The sequence below is a fragment of the Sphaerodactylus townsendi genome, linkage group LG08 (genome assembly GCF_021028975.2).
Source record: "Sphaerodactylus townsendi isolate TG3544 linkage group LG08, MPM_Stown_v2.3, whole genome shotgun sequence".
NCBI lineage: Eukaryota > Metazoa > Chordata > Lepidosauria > Squamata > Sphaerodactylidae > Sphaerodactylus > Sphaerodactylus townsendi.
In genome coordinates this window covers 68,617,041-68,635,001 of record NC_059432.1, presented here as the reverse complement: position 1 = coordinate 68,635,001, position 17,961 = coordinate 68,617,041, and the positions used below count along the sequence as shown (strand labels likewise).

The following is a 17,961-nucleotide window of genomic DNA, read 5'->3' as shown; positions in this document are numbered from 1 at the left end:
GTTCCATGAATGGAAGCTCTGTATCTCTGTCCCCAAAAGATGGTCCCTGATCTACACCAGGGCTAGAACATTGGGAAAGGGAGGATTAACTCTACTTATCTCACGTGTGTGGCTTTAGAAATATGATCTCACCATGACAGTGGTGTCATTCAATGCCTAGAGTAAAAATGCAGAATATTTTCATAATGCGTATTCTGCAGTTTGGTTTGAGGATTATACTGAGATCTTGGAGACCCAGGTTCCTCTGTCATGGAAGCTTGTTGGGTGACCTTGAGCCAGTCACATACTCTCCGGTTAGCCTATTTCACAGGATTGTTGTTAGGATAATTTGGAGCAGAGAACAATAGGTGGGGCTTAACAGGGGTTAACAGAGTTCATCTCTTGTTCCTCTTTGTCCTAAGAGGTGGGGCTTTTGTCCTGAGAGGTGGGGCTTTAGTTCAGTCTCTGGAACCAGCAGAGAGGAGTAGCAGCAGTGGGAAGAAGACTTGGCCAGGAAGAGCAGAGTGACCTGCTGGTGTTCATTTTGGAGGGCTTTTCTCAAAGCCACAGCTTTTAAAACAGTGTATTTTAACTTAGGGCTATCTCTTCTTTTCTCCCTTGTAAGGCTCCTGTGAGCTAAGGCTGCTGAATCTGGAAGGTGGGGCTTAACAGGGGTTAACAGAGTTCATCTCTTGTTCCTCTTTGTCCTAAAAGGTGGGGCTTTTGTCCTGTGGAGAGGTGGGGCTTTAGTTCAGTCTCTCTGGAATCCAGCTGCAAGGCCCTAGCCGACGGGTATGCCAAGCCAATTTTAATTTCTATTTTTTTTTTGTTTTTTAAATTAATAAGGACATGTTATTTGACAGATAGTACATGCAGATAGCTCCAGGGGGGGGTAACTGACTAAAAGCTTAATATTTAAATATCTAAACAAATCCTCAGGATAATGAAGGCAGAAAGCCAGCAGGGGAGTGGGCTTTCCAGTTTTTTTGCACTGAGTGTCACATGTATGACTATCTGCCACTCAGACAGAAGTCGCGGGTGTGCCCTCGCTGCAATGAGCTCCTGGCACTCAAGGAATGTGTGCGTTCTCTTCAGAAGCCAAGGTGGCAGACCTGGAGAAGCTGGAAAGAGGCAGAGAGGGTGACAGACGAGGCTTTCAGGGACTTAACAATGGGTCCCATCTTCCCAAGGTGACATCTCCCCTTCAGGATGTCAAGTGGAGAATGAAGGTCTTGGGGACCGGAGGGTGCCAGTCTGGAGGTGGGGAAGATGCTCCCTTTAGATGGGGATCCCTTCCTTTAACTGGTGATCAGCTATCCTTCCTCGCGACTCGAGGATACCCCTCGGGAAGGTGGGGGCTCCCTTGTAGTGGGTGATCTCGGATCATTAGAAATGTAGAGAGTTGGGTTTGTGGAGAGGCTGATGACCGCATGGTGACTCTGCCTGCCCATGGTGCGAAGGTTGCAGATGTCACACCTTCGCCTCAGATAGGCTTTAGACAGTGCTGGGGCGGAGTCAGCAGTTGTGGTCCATATTGGCACCAACAACATTGGGAAATGTAGCCGGGAGGTTCTGAAGCTAAATTTAGGGCTGCTAGGGAAAACAGGTTGGAAGTCCAGGACCTCCAAGGTGGCATTCCCAGAAATGCTACCCGCTCCACGCCCAAGCAGGGCTTTGAAGCTAGGCAAGCCTGTGGAGATACAGGGTCTCAATGCGTGGATGAGAAGGTGATGTAAGGTGCAGAGGGTTTCAGGATTTGTCAGGAACTGGGGAACCTTTTGGGACAAGGCAGGCTCTGTACAAACGTGGACGGGCTTCATCTTAACCAAAGAGGGAACCAGTAGGCTGCTAGCTTCAACATTAAAAAAGGTGGCAGAAACAGGCTTCTTTAAACTGATCACTGGGGGAAAGCCGACAGGAGCTGAGGTGACTTCGGTTCGGAATACAGTATCTATGGGGATGCAGACAGAGAGGGAGGTTTTTCTAAATCAACCACATACAAGCGAGGAACATAGCAATGTGCATGTGACAAGGGATAGTGTCTGCAAAAGACTTGAGGGTAAAGCACATAAATCCCAGGTTAAGGACAGAGACAGGGTATACAGGTGTCTCTATGCTAATAGTAGAAGCACTCGGCCTATATAAGAAGTTCTGGCAGCCATTGATAAACTAAATGTTACCAAATCCCCTGGCCCAGATTGCATTCACCCAAGAGTTCTTAAAGAGCTCAAGCATGAAATTGCTGATCTTCTCACTTTAATATGCAACTTATCCCTGAAATCAGGCTCCATCCCTGAAGACTGGGAAGATGGCCAATGTCACACCAATCTTTAAGAAAGGATCTAGGGGGGACCCGGGAAATTACAGGCCAGTCAGTTTGACATCTGTTCCTGGTAAATTAGTAGAATCTATCATTAAAGATAAAATTATAAAGCATGTAGAAAAGCAAGACCTGCTGAGAAAGAGTCAGCATAGCTTTTGCAGAGGCAAATCCTGTCTTACAAACTTACTAGAGTTCTTTGAGGGTGTAAACAGGCATGTGGACAGGGGTGAACCGGTGGACATGGTCTACTTGGATTTCCAAAAGGCTTTTGACAAAGTTCCTCACCAGAGACTGTTGAGAAAACTCAGCAATGAAGGAATAAGAGGGGAAGTCCTCCCATGGATTAAAAAAACTGGTTGGAGAAAACAGGAAAACAAAGAGTGGGTGTAAATGGGAAGTTCTCACAATGGAGAGATGTAGGGAGGGGTGTCCGCCAGCGATCCGGCTTGGGACCAGTGCTCTTTGAACTATTCATAAATGACCTGGAAGTAGGGGTGGGTAGCGTGGTGGCCAAGTTTGCAGATGATACCAAATTATGTAGGGTGGTGAGAACTACAAAAGGATTGCGATGAGCTCTAAGCAGACCTTTGATAAATTAGGTGAGTGGGCTCAGAAATGGCAAATGCAGTTCAATGTAGCAAAATGTAAAGTGATGCACATAGGGGCAAAAAATCCAAACTTCACATACACGCTACAGGGGTCAGTGCTATCAGTCACAGACCAGGATAGGGATTTAGGCGTCTTAGTTGATAGTTCCATGGGAATGTCAACTCAATGCATGGCAGCTGTGAAAAAGGCAAACTCTATGCTGGGGATCATTAGGAAAGGAATTGAGAATAAAACTGCAAAGATTGTCATGCCCTTATATAAAGCAGTGGTGCGACCGCACTTGGAGTACTGTGTCCAGTTCTGGTCGCCGCATCTCAAAAAAGATATTGAGGAGATAGAAAAAGTGCAGAGGAGGGCAACAAGGATGATTGAGGGTCTGGAGCACCTTCCCTATGAGGAGAGGCTGCAGTGTTTGGGACTCTTTAGTATGGAGAGGAGGCGGCTGAGGGGGGATATGATTGAAGTCTACAAAATTATGCATGGGGTAGAAAATGTTGACAGAGAGAAATTTTTCTCTCTTTCTCACAATACTAGAACCAGGGGGCATTCATTGAAAATGCTGGGGGGAAGAATTAGGACTAATAAAAGGAAACACTTCTTCACGCAACGTGTGATTGGTGTTTGGAATATGCTGCCACAGGAGGTGGTGATGGCCACTAACCTGGATAGCTTTAAAAGGGGCTTGGACAGATTTATGGAGAAGTCGATTTATGGCTACCAATCTTGATCCTCCTTGATCTGAGATTGCAAATGCCTTAACAGACCAGGTGATCGGGAGCAACAGCCGCAGAAGGCCATTGCGTTCACCTCCTGAGCTCCCAAAGGCACCTGGTGGGCCACTGCGAGTAGCAGAATGCTGGACTAGATGGACTTTGGTCTGATCCAGCTGGCTTGTTCTTATGTTCTTATGTTCTTAATAAGCAATTGTGGGACCAAAGGTGAGGTATAAATGAAGTAAATACATAAAATTGGGGCAGAATCCTAGATACTATGGAGGCTACAGATATCCTCCAAAGCTGGCCCAGAAAAGTCAAACTTGTTATGAATATATGTTGAAACTACTTTCTTCCTGAGATCCTACTTGAGATTCCAATAGGGTTGCTAACTCTTAATTGAGAAATTCTTGGAGTTGTTGAAGGTGGAGGTTGCAGAGGGCAGAGTTTGGGGAAGGGTCAGACTTTTCAGCAGGATTTAATGCCATAGAATCCACCTTCCACAGCAGCCATTTTCTCCCCCAAAATGATCTCTGGGGCCTAGAGCTCAGTGGTAATTCTTGCAGGTTCCCAGGCCCCAGCTGGAGGTTGGCAACCCTAGCTAGCAATGCCTTGTACATTGCTTGTTTTTTTCTTCTTAGATTAAAACAATCTGAACAGAAATAAAATAGTGGAAAGAAAAGGTACTTTATACCTTATAAATAGGCAAGATGAATTTTTTTAAAAAAATTAGATGACATCCCAAATCAACATAGACTGCTTTTCATGTACATGTGTACGGCTGCAAGGACATTGTATGCACAGAAATGGAGAGGGGAAAAAGCCCCAACGAAGGAAGATTGGATACAGAAGGTCACAGAATATTCAGAAATACAAAATTAACAGCCTTACTAAAGGACAGTAATACAGAGAAGTTTGTAGAAAACTGGAAACCTTTTATGGACCAGGACTACTTATCGAAAAAATATGGTAGAAGAGAAATAATTGCAAGATTGGAGATCTAGAAGAACCCAGCAGACTGCAACAGAATATTACAAATGATAACGTGTGTAATTGATAAATTGTTTCATTTTAAATGATGCATGAACCTTGAATGGATTAGAACTTAACAATGAGATAGCAGGAAGTGATTATTTGCTTATTTTTGTTTTTTTGTATTTCATGTTCTAGTTTTGTATGGATGTGGTGGTGGTGTTAAAGTGTTTATTTTTTTGTTCTTTTGCATGTTGAAAAAAAATTAAAATGGTAAAAAAAGAATTAAAAAATTATTTGTAGTTTCCTTTTGAAAGATATTCATATGCCTATTAGAAAAGGCTATGCGGTTGCATGGTGACCAAGAGACAACCTTTATGTTGCTTTCAACATCTGGGAACTATGAAACTTTGATATAAGCTTCTTTTCTTGGGTCCTGATGACCATTTCCATCTGGCAGGAATGTCAATATTCTGACTAGCAAATTCCAGCCAGAAGAAATTGGAAATAAAGCTATACAGATGAAAGCCTGACCTCATTTGCCCTGGGACCAAATGAGGACATTACTGATGTGATCAGTGGAGCTAGACCCATAAATCAGGTCTGGGGCAATGACTAAAAGTGGATGGACTGTTAGCAGGTGTTGCAGTTAACCAAGCAAACATAAAGTCTGAGGTAATAAAACACTATCCCCATGAGAATGTCAGGGAATTCCTGAGGTATATTCAAAGATTTTATCTAGCAGGCAGAGTAAAGGTTGGTATGACAGAGTGAAGAGTTTGAGAAATAAAATAATTGCTTTTGCTACTGGATTTGGGAAAGATGATGTGATGAACACAAGCTGATAATCTTTCATGAAGTCACGAAAGGCTTGAGTGACATTTTCCCCCCTTATGTCAGATGATTGCTTAATACAGAAGGGGAAATATTCCCTGCTTGATCATGATTTTTTTCTCACTCTATCTCACAGAAATTTACCTTCTCATTCCATCTCATAGAAATTTACTTCAAAAAGATAGGAAGCTTAAGCAATTACTGCGCATTGTATATTTTCATTCAAAAACCTCTTCGTACAGAGGGTAGTCATTGCCTCTGCTACTTTCTAGAGGAGATCTGCTGCTTGCCCACTTCAATGCTGCACCAACAGATTTCAGATTTTTTGCTTTTTTGTTTAGAGGCTGTAACTATTTAAATGCTTTGCAGGGCCAGTCCAAGGCTTTTAACTTAAGGTGAAATCATTCTGCCTTTCTACATTTGTGTCTTGACTATCATAAAACAACATATTAGCATATCAAGAGTAGATCAGGGTGCTATTTTTTTAGATAGCAATTACCCTCCTTACTCCATTGTCTAGTTTGCATGTGTACAGTGCCATGAAGTTGCAACCAACTTATGCCAACCCTTTTCAAGGCAAGAGACAACAGACCTGGTGCCATTGCCTTTCTTTGCATAAAAGCTGTGGTATTTCTTAGTGGTTTCCCATCCAAATATTAACCAGAGCAGACCCTGCTTAGCTTCTGAGATCGGATGATGTTAGGCTTCTCTGGACAATCCATGTCAGGACATGCCTAGTTTATCTTATAGAAATTTACTGAAATAGGGTCAGTTGCTTAAACAATTTCCATTTCCATTTTAAATGTCCATTTTCTGTTCTTCTACTCCTTTACAACTGTATCTAAACTTTGAGCTTTGAAACTCCTTACAGTAGAATATATCAGGATATAAAAACCAACTCTTCTTTAATTATTATTTGATTTATATCCCACCTTTCCTGATCAGAGTCACACTAATAATCATAGTGGTTTGGAGTCCCCACCAAACATCATTTGAAGAGCAAGTGTTGTGTAGTGGTTAAAGGGTTGGATGTAGAAAACACAAGTTCAAATCCTCACTCTGCCAAGGGCAATCTTGGGACAGTCACACACCTTCAGTCTAATATACCGTAAAGGGTGGTTGTGACAATAAAATGAAGGAGAGGAGAATGATAATAGCAGCTTTGGGTCTCCATTGGGGAGAAAGTCAGGATATAAGCAAAATAAATATGCAAATAAATTCCAAGCATGAAGGTGATAATGTTGACAAATGCATGTCAAGCCAAAGGGATACATTGGAGGTTAGAGCCGTGCAGGTCAAGCAGGTAGAATTTGCAAAGCATTACCTACTACCATAATGTCACAAAATTTAAAAGCCCTAATGAAGTTAAAAGCCATTGTAATGTATGTAATATAATAGTTATAACTGTGGTCCCTAACCTTTCTGAACCTAAAGGTACCTTAGGAGTTCTAAAACACTGTGGTGGGTCAGGGTGCAGCCACAAAATGGCTGCCACAGCTTACCTTCAGTTATATAGTGAAAATCCTTGTGCCATGGTGGCAACTGCTGTCAAAGCATTTTTTAAAAAGTCGGTACAATCAAATGTTCGGTAGGCCATCAGAAGCCAGGCCTGAAGTCCCCACAGGGTTGTGAGAGTAAAATGGAGACAAGAATGAGTTACAGTTCCCTGATCTCCATTAAGAATACGATTAAAATGTACAAAATAAATAACACTTTTAAATTCTAGGTTATAATAATAATAATTGCTCTGAGCTGAAGGTGGAGTGTCATTATCCATTGGCTCCATCTTGGCCACAGTACTGGTAAGACTGTAGAGAAGCAGGAATGCCATTTAGATTTTCCACTTCGGGCAGGCATCTGTATGAATGTAAGGCAAGGGCTGGAGTATTCTTTTCTACAACATAGCAGGTGCATAAATGTGGCTGGGATGAGTCCCGCCTCCCTTTTGCTCGATTGTTGAAGGATCCACGCCTGGGGCGAGATGGAGAAGCCATTCGTCCTCTGCCCAGTGCAAAGGAGGGTCCCGTCTCCCTGACTCCCCCCGGGGGCCAACGCAACGGAGTTTCCGCAGTGAGAAGCCGCCAGCCTCTGAGCAATAAGATCACGTGCCAACCCCATCTTCGGTAGCGACATCAACAGCGGCAGGAGCCTGAGCTCCTCCCCCTGGCGGCTGCGGTCAACAGGCTGTTCTGGCCCGCCTGCCAATCAGCCGACGAGCAGGGCTAGGGGCGGGGCGTGCAATGAACCTGCAGGAGTCGAGCATCCTCGGAGAGCGCAGCATCAGCACCACAACGGCAGAGAGGCGGCCGGGAGCGTCTTATTGCAGCGGGCTGGCCAGAGCAGCGGCCGGAGCCTCTCCGATGCCAGCGCCAGCCTCCCTCAAGCAGGGCTGGTTGTAGCGAGCCATTAAGTCCCGCAGGAGGTAAGCCGCATCCTTCCATTGTCTTGTGGTGTCCCACCCTACATTCCTTGTCCTTGGAGATCAGCATTCCCCGTTGCAGTGCTGGCCCCCTAGTGGCCTTAGTGCCCACGGGAGAGGCCTTCAGGGTTCCGTTCTCGCGGATCCTATTCATTCTGCCCTGTGTTACAGCTGGTTGCGCATCTCTCTCCCCCTGTCGCGCGGCTGGCTGGCTTTCAAGGGAGGACAATAGGCCAGTTTCCAGGCGCTGCTGCTGTGAATTCGCTGGGGAAACAATCATGGGTGTGTGCATCTGTCCAACCGTGGGCCCTCTTTTCCTCAACCCCCCATCTGTCCAAAGTGTTGTGTGACAGTGTGGTAAGGAGAGAGTAGGGGGGTGTTTGAGCAAAGCCTATCATGTATCCCCCTCCCCCCCCGGAACATAGAGCGCAAGATGCAGGGTGTGTGTATTTGTGTGTGATGTCATAGCCAGAAATGGCAGCATCAGATCGGATGATGAAAGGATAAACGGAAGCATCTCTTGGAAAAGGACATTGCCAATTGACAGTTCGGTACCATTCAGATTTAAAGGCTGAGCTCCGATTGCGTTCCATCATAGGAGGCACAATGTACCTGCTTGCATTGTGTGTGTGTTTGCTGTCCTGAGGTTTTATGACTTCCTTATATTTTCCCTGATTCTTCATAAAAAGGGGAGACACCCTTTCTTTTTGAACACAACTGTACGATCTCTGTTGCTCTGTGGGGTGGAACAGAGACCCTCATAGTGTCTGAAGAGGATCAGTCGCACCAAGAGCTTTCTGAAAGACATCCAGCAAGGATACTGCCATGCATTGCTAATCAACATCACCCCACCCCATATATTCCTGCGCCAATGGCAGTTACAGACAGCCCTGGACGGAATGCAGAGTCATAAGGACTGGGTGTGGGCCGGCCATGCAATCAGTAGAAATAATATTCTGGGATTGTTTCAGCTTCTTGCGATTCCTATTATTGTACTTTAACTCATCCCCAGTTCCTTTCATTGAAAGAACGCGTGAAAGAGATATATATACAGGAATAATGAATTCAAAATGTCTTCCTCAGCAGGTCACTCTCTGTTTGTCTATGTTAAAGGCTCTAGGCACATTTCATGGCTTTGTTTTCTGTGTGGATGACCTGGGGGAATCTCACAAAATCTTGAAGGAAACCTGTAGCATAGTATGCATCCTAAAAATGCTGCCATGTACTGTCGGTAGAAGAAGCCTTCAGTCCCTTGCTGTCTGATACACTGGAGGAGGAAGAATTCAGTGTAATGGAAAACTTTCAGATCCCTTTAGAACGGCCAGTTCTGATATGGGTGGAGGACTTGGCTAAGTGTCAGCCATTTTATAAGGTTTGGAGCATGCACTTGTACAGTAACACATTGCTAACTTATATACTAGCACAATACTGTTAACTTATATACTAGCACAATACAAGTATGTGAGCTTGTAGAGAATAAAAGAGGGTGTAAGTTATGATTGCTAGGGCCATGATTCAAGACAGCAACCAAATTGACCATAAAAAGGCTTTTACACCTGATCTCTGGGTTCAGCATTTTTGGATAGAAGGAAAATATAGAGCATGATGTGATGGTATCTATCTGTCAGCCAAAAACTATTCATTTTCCCAAGTGATATTGAAATGACAAAAGTTCTTGCTGGTGTTAGATACATGATAGAAGTGATGGTTCTGGGGACAGTTTGAATGGCCTACTTTGAAGTCACAGAAGCCCATCTTAGGAATACAAGTTTTCTTTTCACAGCATAGTATAGCAAGGACATGCGTTGGAAGGAATATTTCTTGCTCTAGCCCTTACTGTGTAAACTGCTCTCGAGTGGCAGTCAAACCATGGTAACCCAGTAGGTTTTTTAATGCAATAGACTAATAGAGGTGGTTTGCCATTGCTCTCCTCTGTGTAGCAACCCTGGTATTCCTTTGTGGTCTGTCATCTAAATGCTAACTAGGATCAACACTTCTGAGATCTGACTAGATCAGGCTAGTCTGGACTATCCAGGTCACAGTGTAGCCCTAGTAGATAGTAGCATAAATAACTGAATTTGGCCAAGAGGCCAGCAATCACACCATTCTACATGTATTCTACATTGCATTTCCTGCAGTGGTATGAAAAATAACTCAATGTTGCGATAAAACGTATATTGCAGAATTGGAATGCTGGCAGACTATCTGAATTTCATTCCAAATCCCGCCAGAACTCAATACTTATCATTTTGATTGCTATTTTTGCTTCAACATTTAAAACATCTTCTAAAATAAAATGGAAAAAATCACATGCCTCTAAGCTGTTGTCAGAGATTTCTGAATGACGCAAACAGATATTCATCCACAGAAGTCTGCCTTTGAGCAAGGTTACAAGCTGCACATATCCTTATATCATTATGAAGAGAACTACCCATATCTTATCAGTGCCTTTTAGGATTTGGAAGGTTTGAGGTTTCAGCCCTTATTACCCTCCTTTCGTTTCTCTTTGTTCAGTGCATGTTGACTTCATGACTGTTGTGACCTACCAATTATTACTTCTGGTGGGTTTTCCAGGCTGTGCAGCTGTGGTCTGGTGGATCTTGTTCCTAACATTTCGCCTGCATCTGTGGCTGGCATCTTCAGAGGTGTATCACAGAGGGACGTCTGTTACACACTGTGTCCAGAGCCATGGTTCTCAACCTTCCTAATGCCGCAACCCTTTAATACAGTTCCTCATGTTGTGGTGACCCCCAACCCTAACATTTATCCATTTTACAGATGGAGAACACTGATGCAGAGAGTCTTAGGCGACTCCTGTGAAAGGGTTGTTCGACCCCCAAAGGGGTCGCGACCCTCAGGTTGAGAACCGCTGGTCCAGAGAGAAGGGAATGTTTGGGGTATACGTTGTCCATGTCCCAGGGTGGGGAACCAATCAGTAAGTGTTTGGGTGGAACTTGTTATGCAAAGATGTGGTTGACAGTACTATCAACCACATCTTTGCATAACAAGTTCCAGCCAAACACTTACTGATTGGTTCCCCACCCTGGGACATGGACAATATATACCCCAAACATTCCCTTCTCTCTGGACACAGTGTGTAACAGACTTCCCTCTGTGATACACCTCTGAAGATGCCAGTCACAGATGCAGGCAAAACGTTAGGAACAAGACCACAGCCACGCAGCCTGGAAAACCCACCAGAACCAGTTGAATCTGGCTGTGAAAGCCTTTGACAATACATTATTACTTCTGTTTAGTCTTTATTTTTTACAATTCCTCATGTTCAGGCCTAGTATTCTATTCTCTCTGTATATTTGACTACTTCACTGCTAACATCATTGCCGAGATATGGGTGTGTGTTTTTAAAGCTTTAGATGCTGTGATCTATGCAATACTCAGCCAATTGTACTTTGACAAGGGTTTGCTGAAATCATAACATTTCCAAACATCATTTTCTTAAACGTTGTCATATATTTTCCTTTTGTCATCTTATGAGTGCCTGACTCTGCTTGCTATAAACAGACTTCTCTAAGTGTTGTACAACTAATGCTTTCATCAATGCAAATGGCACTTGCTATTTTCCCTCTGCACCCATGTCATCCTGTTGACTCATTCAGATTGTGATTCATTGTAACCCACCATACATAGCTTGTGTTTAACACCCTTAGGGAACTGACAGCACAATCCTGAACAAAGTTACACCCTTCTAAGCCTGTTGTCTCCAATGGATTTAGAACTCTGCTTAAGACTGTACTGTGAAAAAGTTACCTCATTATGCAGTAGGGCTGGGTAAGATCTGGCTGCCTGGAGAATAGTTGCTATCAGATCATATACTAGGTTGCATGGATCAGTGGTCTGACTCAGGGTAAAGCAGCTGCTTATTTATTTGTTCAGTTAAATGTTTATATTTTCCTTTTATTTGTGATTCAAGACAGCTTACGATAACAGTTGTAAACAGTTTCAGTAACAAACCACTAAACTCTCTCTCCCCACTTAAAAGTTGAGTGCCGATCCAGACTCACATGAATTAGCTGTCCTCACCTTTTCATGTAGTCCATTACACAGAGCCATGGGCCACAATAAAAAAAGGTCTGGGCTCTGATCAATGCCACATGGGCCACTCTAAACGCTGGGATAACCAGGATGGCTTAACCATAGTTAACACACAGGGACATATGGTTGCCTTATCTCCACACTGGTTCTCCCTTAGGTTTTTTTACAACCTTCTGGTGGTGGCTGAAGATCTCTTGCTATTACAATTGGTATCCAGGCAACTGAGATCAGTTCACATGGAGAAAATGGCCACTTCAGAAAGTGGATACTATGGCATTGTATCCTACTGAGGTCCCTCCACTCCCAAAACCTTGTACCTGGAGCTGGCAATCCTATTCTTCCCCCATGTCCTGTTTCTGGCCTTTTCCGTATGCACAGCTTACCACAGATTTTCCCAGTGGTCAAACTTGGAAACGTTTTCTACGCAATCAATTCTGTACACCTCCCCCCATTTTGGTTCTCCCCCCCCACCCCGTCTCTTCAGTTGCATTTATTTCACACACTACTGCTGAAAACATATTATTCCTGATGGTGGTGGGATGTCTGGGCTCACCCTTTGCAGAACAACCCTCACCCTTTTTTCTTTTGCGCAGGTGCTCTAGCATTATTGTGCAATTACATTTAGAAGCAGTAATTAAAAAATGTTCCAGTCTCCATTTTTATTATTGAAAACTACCAACCCCCAAATGGAAGCCAATCAACTCTGCTTCTGTGTATCTCTGCCTGAATGTTAACATCACAAGTTTTATGTGAAATTGACAAACCTGATCCAATTGACTCTGCTACTTTTATCTCTGCCTCAATGTTACATTGCTAGTTCAATATGATGAAAACAAAGAAATTCCTCTTGAAAAGGAAGGAGGAGGAGAAACTGGCTAAAGAGGAGGTTGGGCTACTACTCTGGGGCATCGAGAAGGGCAGAGAAATAAAGACTTTTCCACATAATTGCATGCTCAAGTGAAGGTGGCTCGGGAAACAGATAAAATGATGATTAAAGTGCTTGGGAAACCATTTCTAGAACCAAATAGAGAAAAAAAACATGTGGAATTCAAATAAATAAACATAGCATTTCACAGCAAGATACAATGTAAACAACTCAAGCAGGAAAGGCCTCTAAAATTTCTAAAATTACATCTTGATTATATTATTTGGGTATTCAGCAAATATCCATCCAGAAGCAATTTTCACTGGAGAAAGAAAACTGGATAGAAAGCTTTTTAGTTGATTGATCAATATATTCTGTAGATACGAAACATCAGCAATTTATTGGCATAATGGAAACATATATTGGTACTATGGAACAGGTCTCAGCCTTGACCTCTGGAAATTCTGGTCTATAGTGTTACTTTAGTCTTAATTATAAAGAATTTAAAGGTTTGGTGCTAAAGAATTCACAGGCTGTTTTTGCACTTTCTAATGCTCCGTGGCTTAGCTGGAGAGCATACCTGCTGCGGGGCTTCTCACCCTGCTTGTAGTTCCCCACTTCTGCCCGGCTCTGTCCTTCATTCGAGTGAGGGCTGGTGAGGGGAGCCCCAAATGGTTTTCCACAAGCCCCCCCATAGGCACAGCTTAAGCACCGTGAGCTCTTCCGGATTCACTTTCACGCTTGCGCGGGCAGCCTCCATTTCCTGCATTCGGATTGGCTGAATCTCCCCCCACTCACTTTCGCTGTTCTAGTTGTACATCAAGCGCTGAGAATCGGTGTCCTCTCCCCACCGTCTAAAATCCGTGTGTGCGACGGGATCGCTGTCCTCCACCCCCACCCCCACCCCAATCTAAAATGGAAATCTGGAATCCTTGTGTGTGTGAGCGAATTGCTGCTCTCCCATTCGCGGTTCCTGCACACACTGCTTTTCTGCCCAAGGTTTTGCCCTCCTTTATAAAAACCAAGGTTTCTCCCTCTATTTTTTTTTCACTGCAAGAGGGGGGTGGGTGCTGCTTCTTAGCTCTTGTCCATTGGTGGGGCAGGCCAGAGCGGTGAGGCGGGAAAACTGGCCCTGTTTATGCTATGGAGGACTTTTGCATGCCAGTGGAAGCCTCCGGAGCAACAAAGGGGCATTTCAAAAGGATCTCAACCTTTGCAGTTCAGGAAATTCACGGAGCAAAGCCATTGATGCGGGGCAGCTCCGGGCAGTGGTGGGATTCAACAGGTTCGCACCACTTCGGCAGAACCAGTTGTTAAAATGGTGCTTGTAAACAACCAGTTGTTCAATTATTTGAATCTCACCACCAGAACCGGTTGTTACGTAGATTATTTGAATCCCACCACTGGCTCCGGGGCAGAAACGTGGCAGCCACGCTGCAACACCAAGGGCTGCAGGGAACTCCCGACTGCATTGAGGCATTCCCTGTTCCAACAGAGGGGCAATTTCGGTGTGCAAAAACAGCCACAGTGAAAAAAGTGGCCCCAAGTCAAATAGGCAGAGTTCAATCAAGCTTCTTCAACCCAAAACTTGTCCAGCTCATTAATGGCTTTGCTGTGCTGAGTTGTACAGCAAGACCACAAAAGGACGGTGTCCATAGACAGTGCTGCCTGCCAGCACCAGACAGCCTGTTCTACCCCTCTCCTTGTCACAAACATTTACCTAGGGACCTTGAAGCACCTCACAACTGAATTTACCAGCAGGAACAGGGACCTCCAGGAAACCAGAGGCTAGGAGAGATTGCAGAGAAATGGCAGAAGAGCCTCAGTAGCAACAACAAGCCTCAGCAGTTACAAGGGAAAGGGTGGAGGCAGCACAACCCTGGTCAATCTGCAATCAGTAGCCCATTGTAACCTTATAGAAAGGGGGGGGGCGCAGCACAGTCTCAGCCAGATTGCAATCGAGAAGGGACAGAAAAGCTGAAGAGCCAGTACCAGGCTGGAAGGGCAAGACAGACAGCTCACCAGCCACTAGGAGGCTGGAATAGGAGGCTCCCAGCGGGAAGGGAACCTCCCTAGAGGGATAAAAAGGAAGCAGGACAAGCAGGAGGTTGGTTGGTATGATGCAGGGGCTGAAACGTCAAGGAGTGCTGCTAACTACCTAATGAAAGTAAAGAGCCTGTGAACAGAAGCCATGGTTGTGTCTTATTTGACCCAAGAGAGCAGCTGAGTCCCTAGGAGACCATGGTGGCCTACCCTGCAGGGGTAGGGGGAACTCACAAATGGCTCTGTTGGAAATGCATGTGACATATCAGTCCTAAGCACACTTGCTAAGGAGTAAGCCCCTCTGAGTTCAGTGGGATTCATCTCTGAGTGCAGTATTAATTACTGATTACTACTGATCTCCTTTTCATTAGATTTCTTTTGCTTTCTGTTGTTAATCAGATTTATTTTTAATGTAAAGGAAAATAACCTCACCATACTCCGGTGTTTTCTGTTCCCTGATTTCATTGGAGGATGTCTACTTAAATATGATGACAGTAAATAAGAAGGTGAATGAAAATCAAAAGTGATTCCCACCGCAGGAACTGAAGAGCTTTTGTATTTATTTGTTTGTTTATTATTTGGATTTTTATACCACCCTATCCCCAAGGGGCTCTTATACAGTTCAGAACACAGAACAAGTGCCCTGCAGTGCTGAGAAATTCTCACCTTAGTCTAGAATGATTTCATCAGCCTAGCGGCAACTTCAACCCTGTCTCATTAAGTCCAGTAATAGAACACACTGTGGAAATACAACCACTAGTTATCTGTTTCACAAATTATTCAAACAGCAAGGGGACAGAGCCAGATCTGCTGTAAATTAATTTTGTTCTCATAAAGAAAATAGGCTACTGATATCACCCTGTCTCAAATACCATTGAATCAACAAGGAAGGCTCCCACAGTACCCTGCAGCCAGGCTGCTTCTATCTAAGCATGGGGAGCACAGCAGTGTAGATATGTAAAGACCCACAGTTGTTTCAGTGGGAAAGGAACCCGGGGAAAATGGGAGCTGTGGGTTAGTTACCCACTGAGCGAGGATGTTGGTCAGAAAGCAACAGCAGCAAACAGCAGAAGAGGCTGGACTGGAACCCTTACATACTTGAGACCAGTTAGATTCCTAATTGAGGTTCACAGGAACAAAACACATCAGGTGTCTCCCAGCAGACATAATGTAAAGCAACTGCAGAGTAAGGTATAAAACTCCTGCTTCGGATTCCAAATGGGAAGAGTCCTGAGGCGTGCTGCACAGAGTCTTAAGAGTAGCTGTGAGGTTGTCCTATAAAACATGAAAAGGACCACTAATACTGATTGGCTGCCCCACAAATCCATCATCTTAGCTGGCAACCCTCATGCACCATTCCCCAGCTGCGCCTGGGCCGCATTCCTGTAAGGCTTCTGAGCTAAGGGTTCTTCTGAGGGTTCTGTGTTAGACAGAGGCAACAATGACATTTGTGTTTGTACTTAGTATCCCTTTGTGTTGCTAAATGAGCTTTCTGTGAGATTCCCGTCACCAAAGTCTCCCCATGTGTACTATAAGTGTGCACAGCATAAGGCTGACTATTCCCACATATGGTATGCCTTGTTATTTGATGTATTAGTGTCCTGACTTTGGTTTATATAGCACTGTGGTTAGGCTTTTTGCTTCTTGGAAATAGCACTCTTGTGAATGAGTGATGTTAAAGTCTATCCTTATGTAGAAATCAAGTAGCAGGTCTCAAATATGTTTATATAGTCAGAACCTCTTGCCTGCCTTTTACATGGGTTTACTTATGAGCTCTTTTCTGGAATATTATTAGATTTAGGTTTTTAGTTACCATATGCCAAGCTGAGGTATTTGCAAGGAATTGTGGCTTATGTGTTTATTTCATTTGACATTCACCTTTCTCACCGAGACACAAAGTGGTTTACAAAGGTTAGGGTTATCTTAGCCTTTAAAGATATAACTGTCTTTTGCATGTAGGGCTGCCAACCTCCAGGTGGAGCCTGGCGGTCTCTTGGAATTACAGTTCGACTACAGATCCAATTGAAAGAATGGCTGCTTTGGAGGGAGGGATATATGCATGGCTGTCTGGAGATCTTCTGGAATTAGAACTGATCTCCAGGCAACAGAGATCAGATCTTTTGGAGGAAATGGCTGCTTTGGAGGTGGACTCTGTGGCATTATAACCTGCTAGGTCCTGTGCTCCTAGGATTGCCAGGTCCCCCCTGACCACCAGCAGTGGATGGGGCAGGTAGAGTTGCCAGATCCAGGTTGGGAGACTCCTGGAGATTTGGGGCTTTCACAACTGGGAATTTCCGAATTTAGAATGGGTAGCTCCATACTTTTTTTTTCAGATTTCAAAATGAATACATAAATAAGTTGTACAATGCAGCATTTGGATCTGAGTTTTCAAGGAGATGGCTGGTATGAGAGTTAGGGAAGATAGATTTCTTAATCTGTTCCCTTAGGCTCATTCCGCACACGCAAAATAATGCACTTTCAAGCTGCTTTCACAACTGTTTTTGCCATTCCGCACAGCTTCAAAGAGCCCTGAAAGCAGCTTGAAAGTGCATTATTCTGCGTGTGCGGAATGAGCCTTAGACTGTTTTCCAACATCAAGAACAAATTGTCATCTCCAGGCTGTTTCTCACCTACTGGGAGCGGGTGGTGAGGATAATAATTCCTTAGTGGAGCTTAGTGGAAATTGTAGCCATGATGGGGGAAAAACCAACCCTGTGAGGACAAGGTAGAATTGCAGTTAGGAGTAGTGAGCAGGAAGCAGGGAGGTTTTATTTGCTCCTCTGTCAGGCCCAGCATTGTTTCTTTCCCAGTCAGGCTTACATAAGCATGGTATGGAGAGGAGGGGGAATGATTGAAAATGGCACAGGATATTTTCAGGAGATAACAGGATGATAGGGAAGACATTGAACATCTTTACTGGTAATTGAGCTCCCCTTGCAAATGCCTCTTTTAATGTTATAAAGGAAATACAAGGCGTTTTCCCCATGGCCAAAATATCCCCGGGGGAAAACTGGGATCATACAAACCAGGATGTTTCCATCTCAGTTCCTTCCTCCGCACGGCAGTCCGTCAGCACGTTCAGGCTGGGAGGAAGAACTCCAGGTGATTCTGCATGGCCCCCGGTTTACTTTCATTTTTCTCACTGACGTTG

General features: G+C 44.2%; 1 protein-coding gene across 18 annotated transcripts in view; it reads left to right on the top strand.

Moving 5' to 3' along the window:
• Positions 1-7,693: 7,693 nt before the first annotated feature.
• KIF1A (kinesin family member 1A) overlaps positions 7,694-17,961 on the top strand; it is a 124,564-nt gene continuing 114,296 nt past the window's right edge. For all 18 annotated transcript variants that reach the window (XM_048506708.1, XM_048506707.1, XM_048506706.1 and 15 more), the window contains exon 1: positions 7,694-7,852. The gene's annotated coding sequence lies outside the window, so the exon portion shown is untranslated. The remainder of the gene's footprint in view (positions 7,853-17,961) is intronic.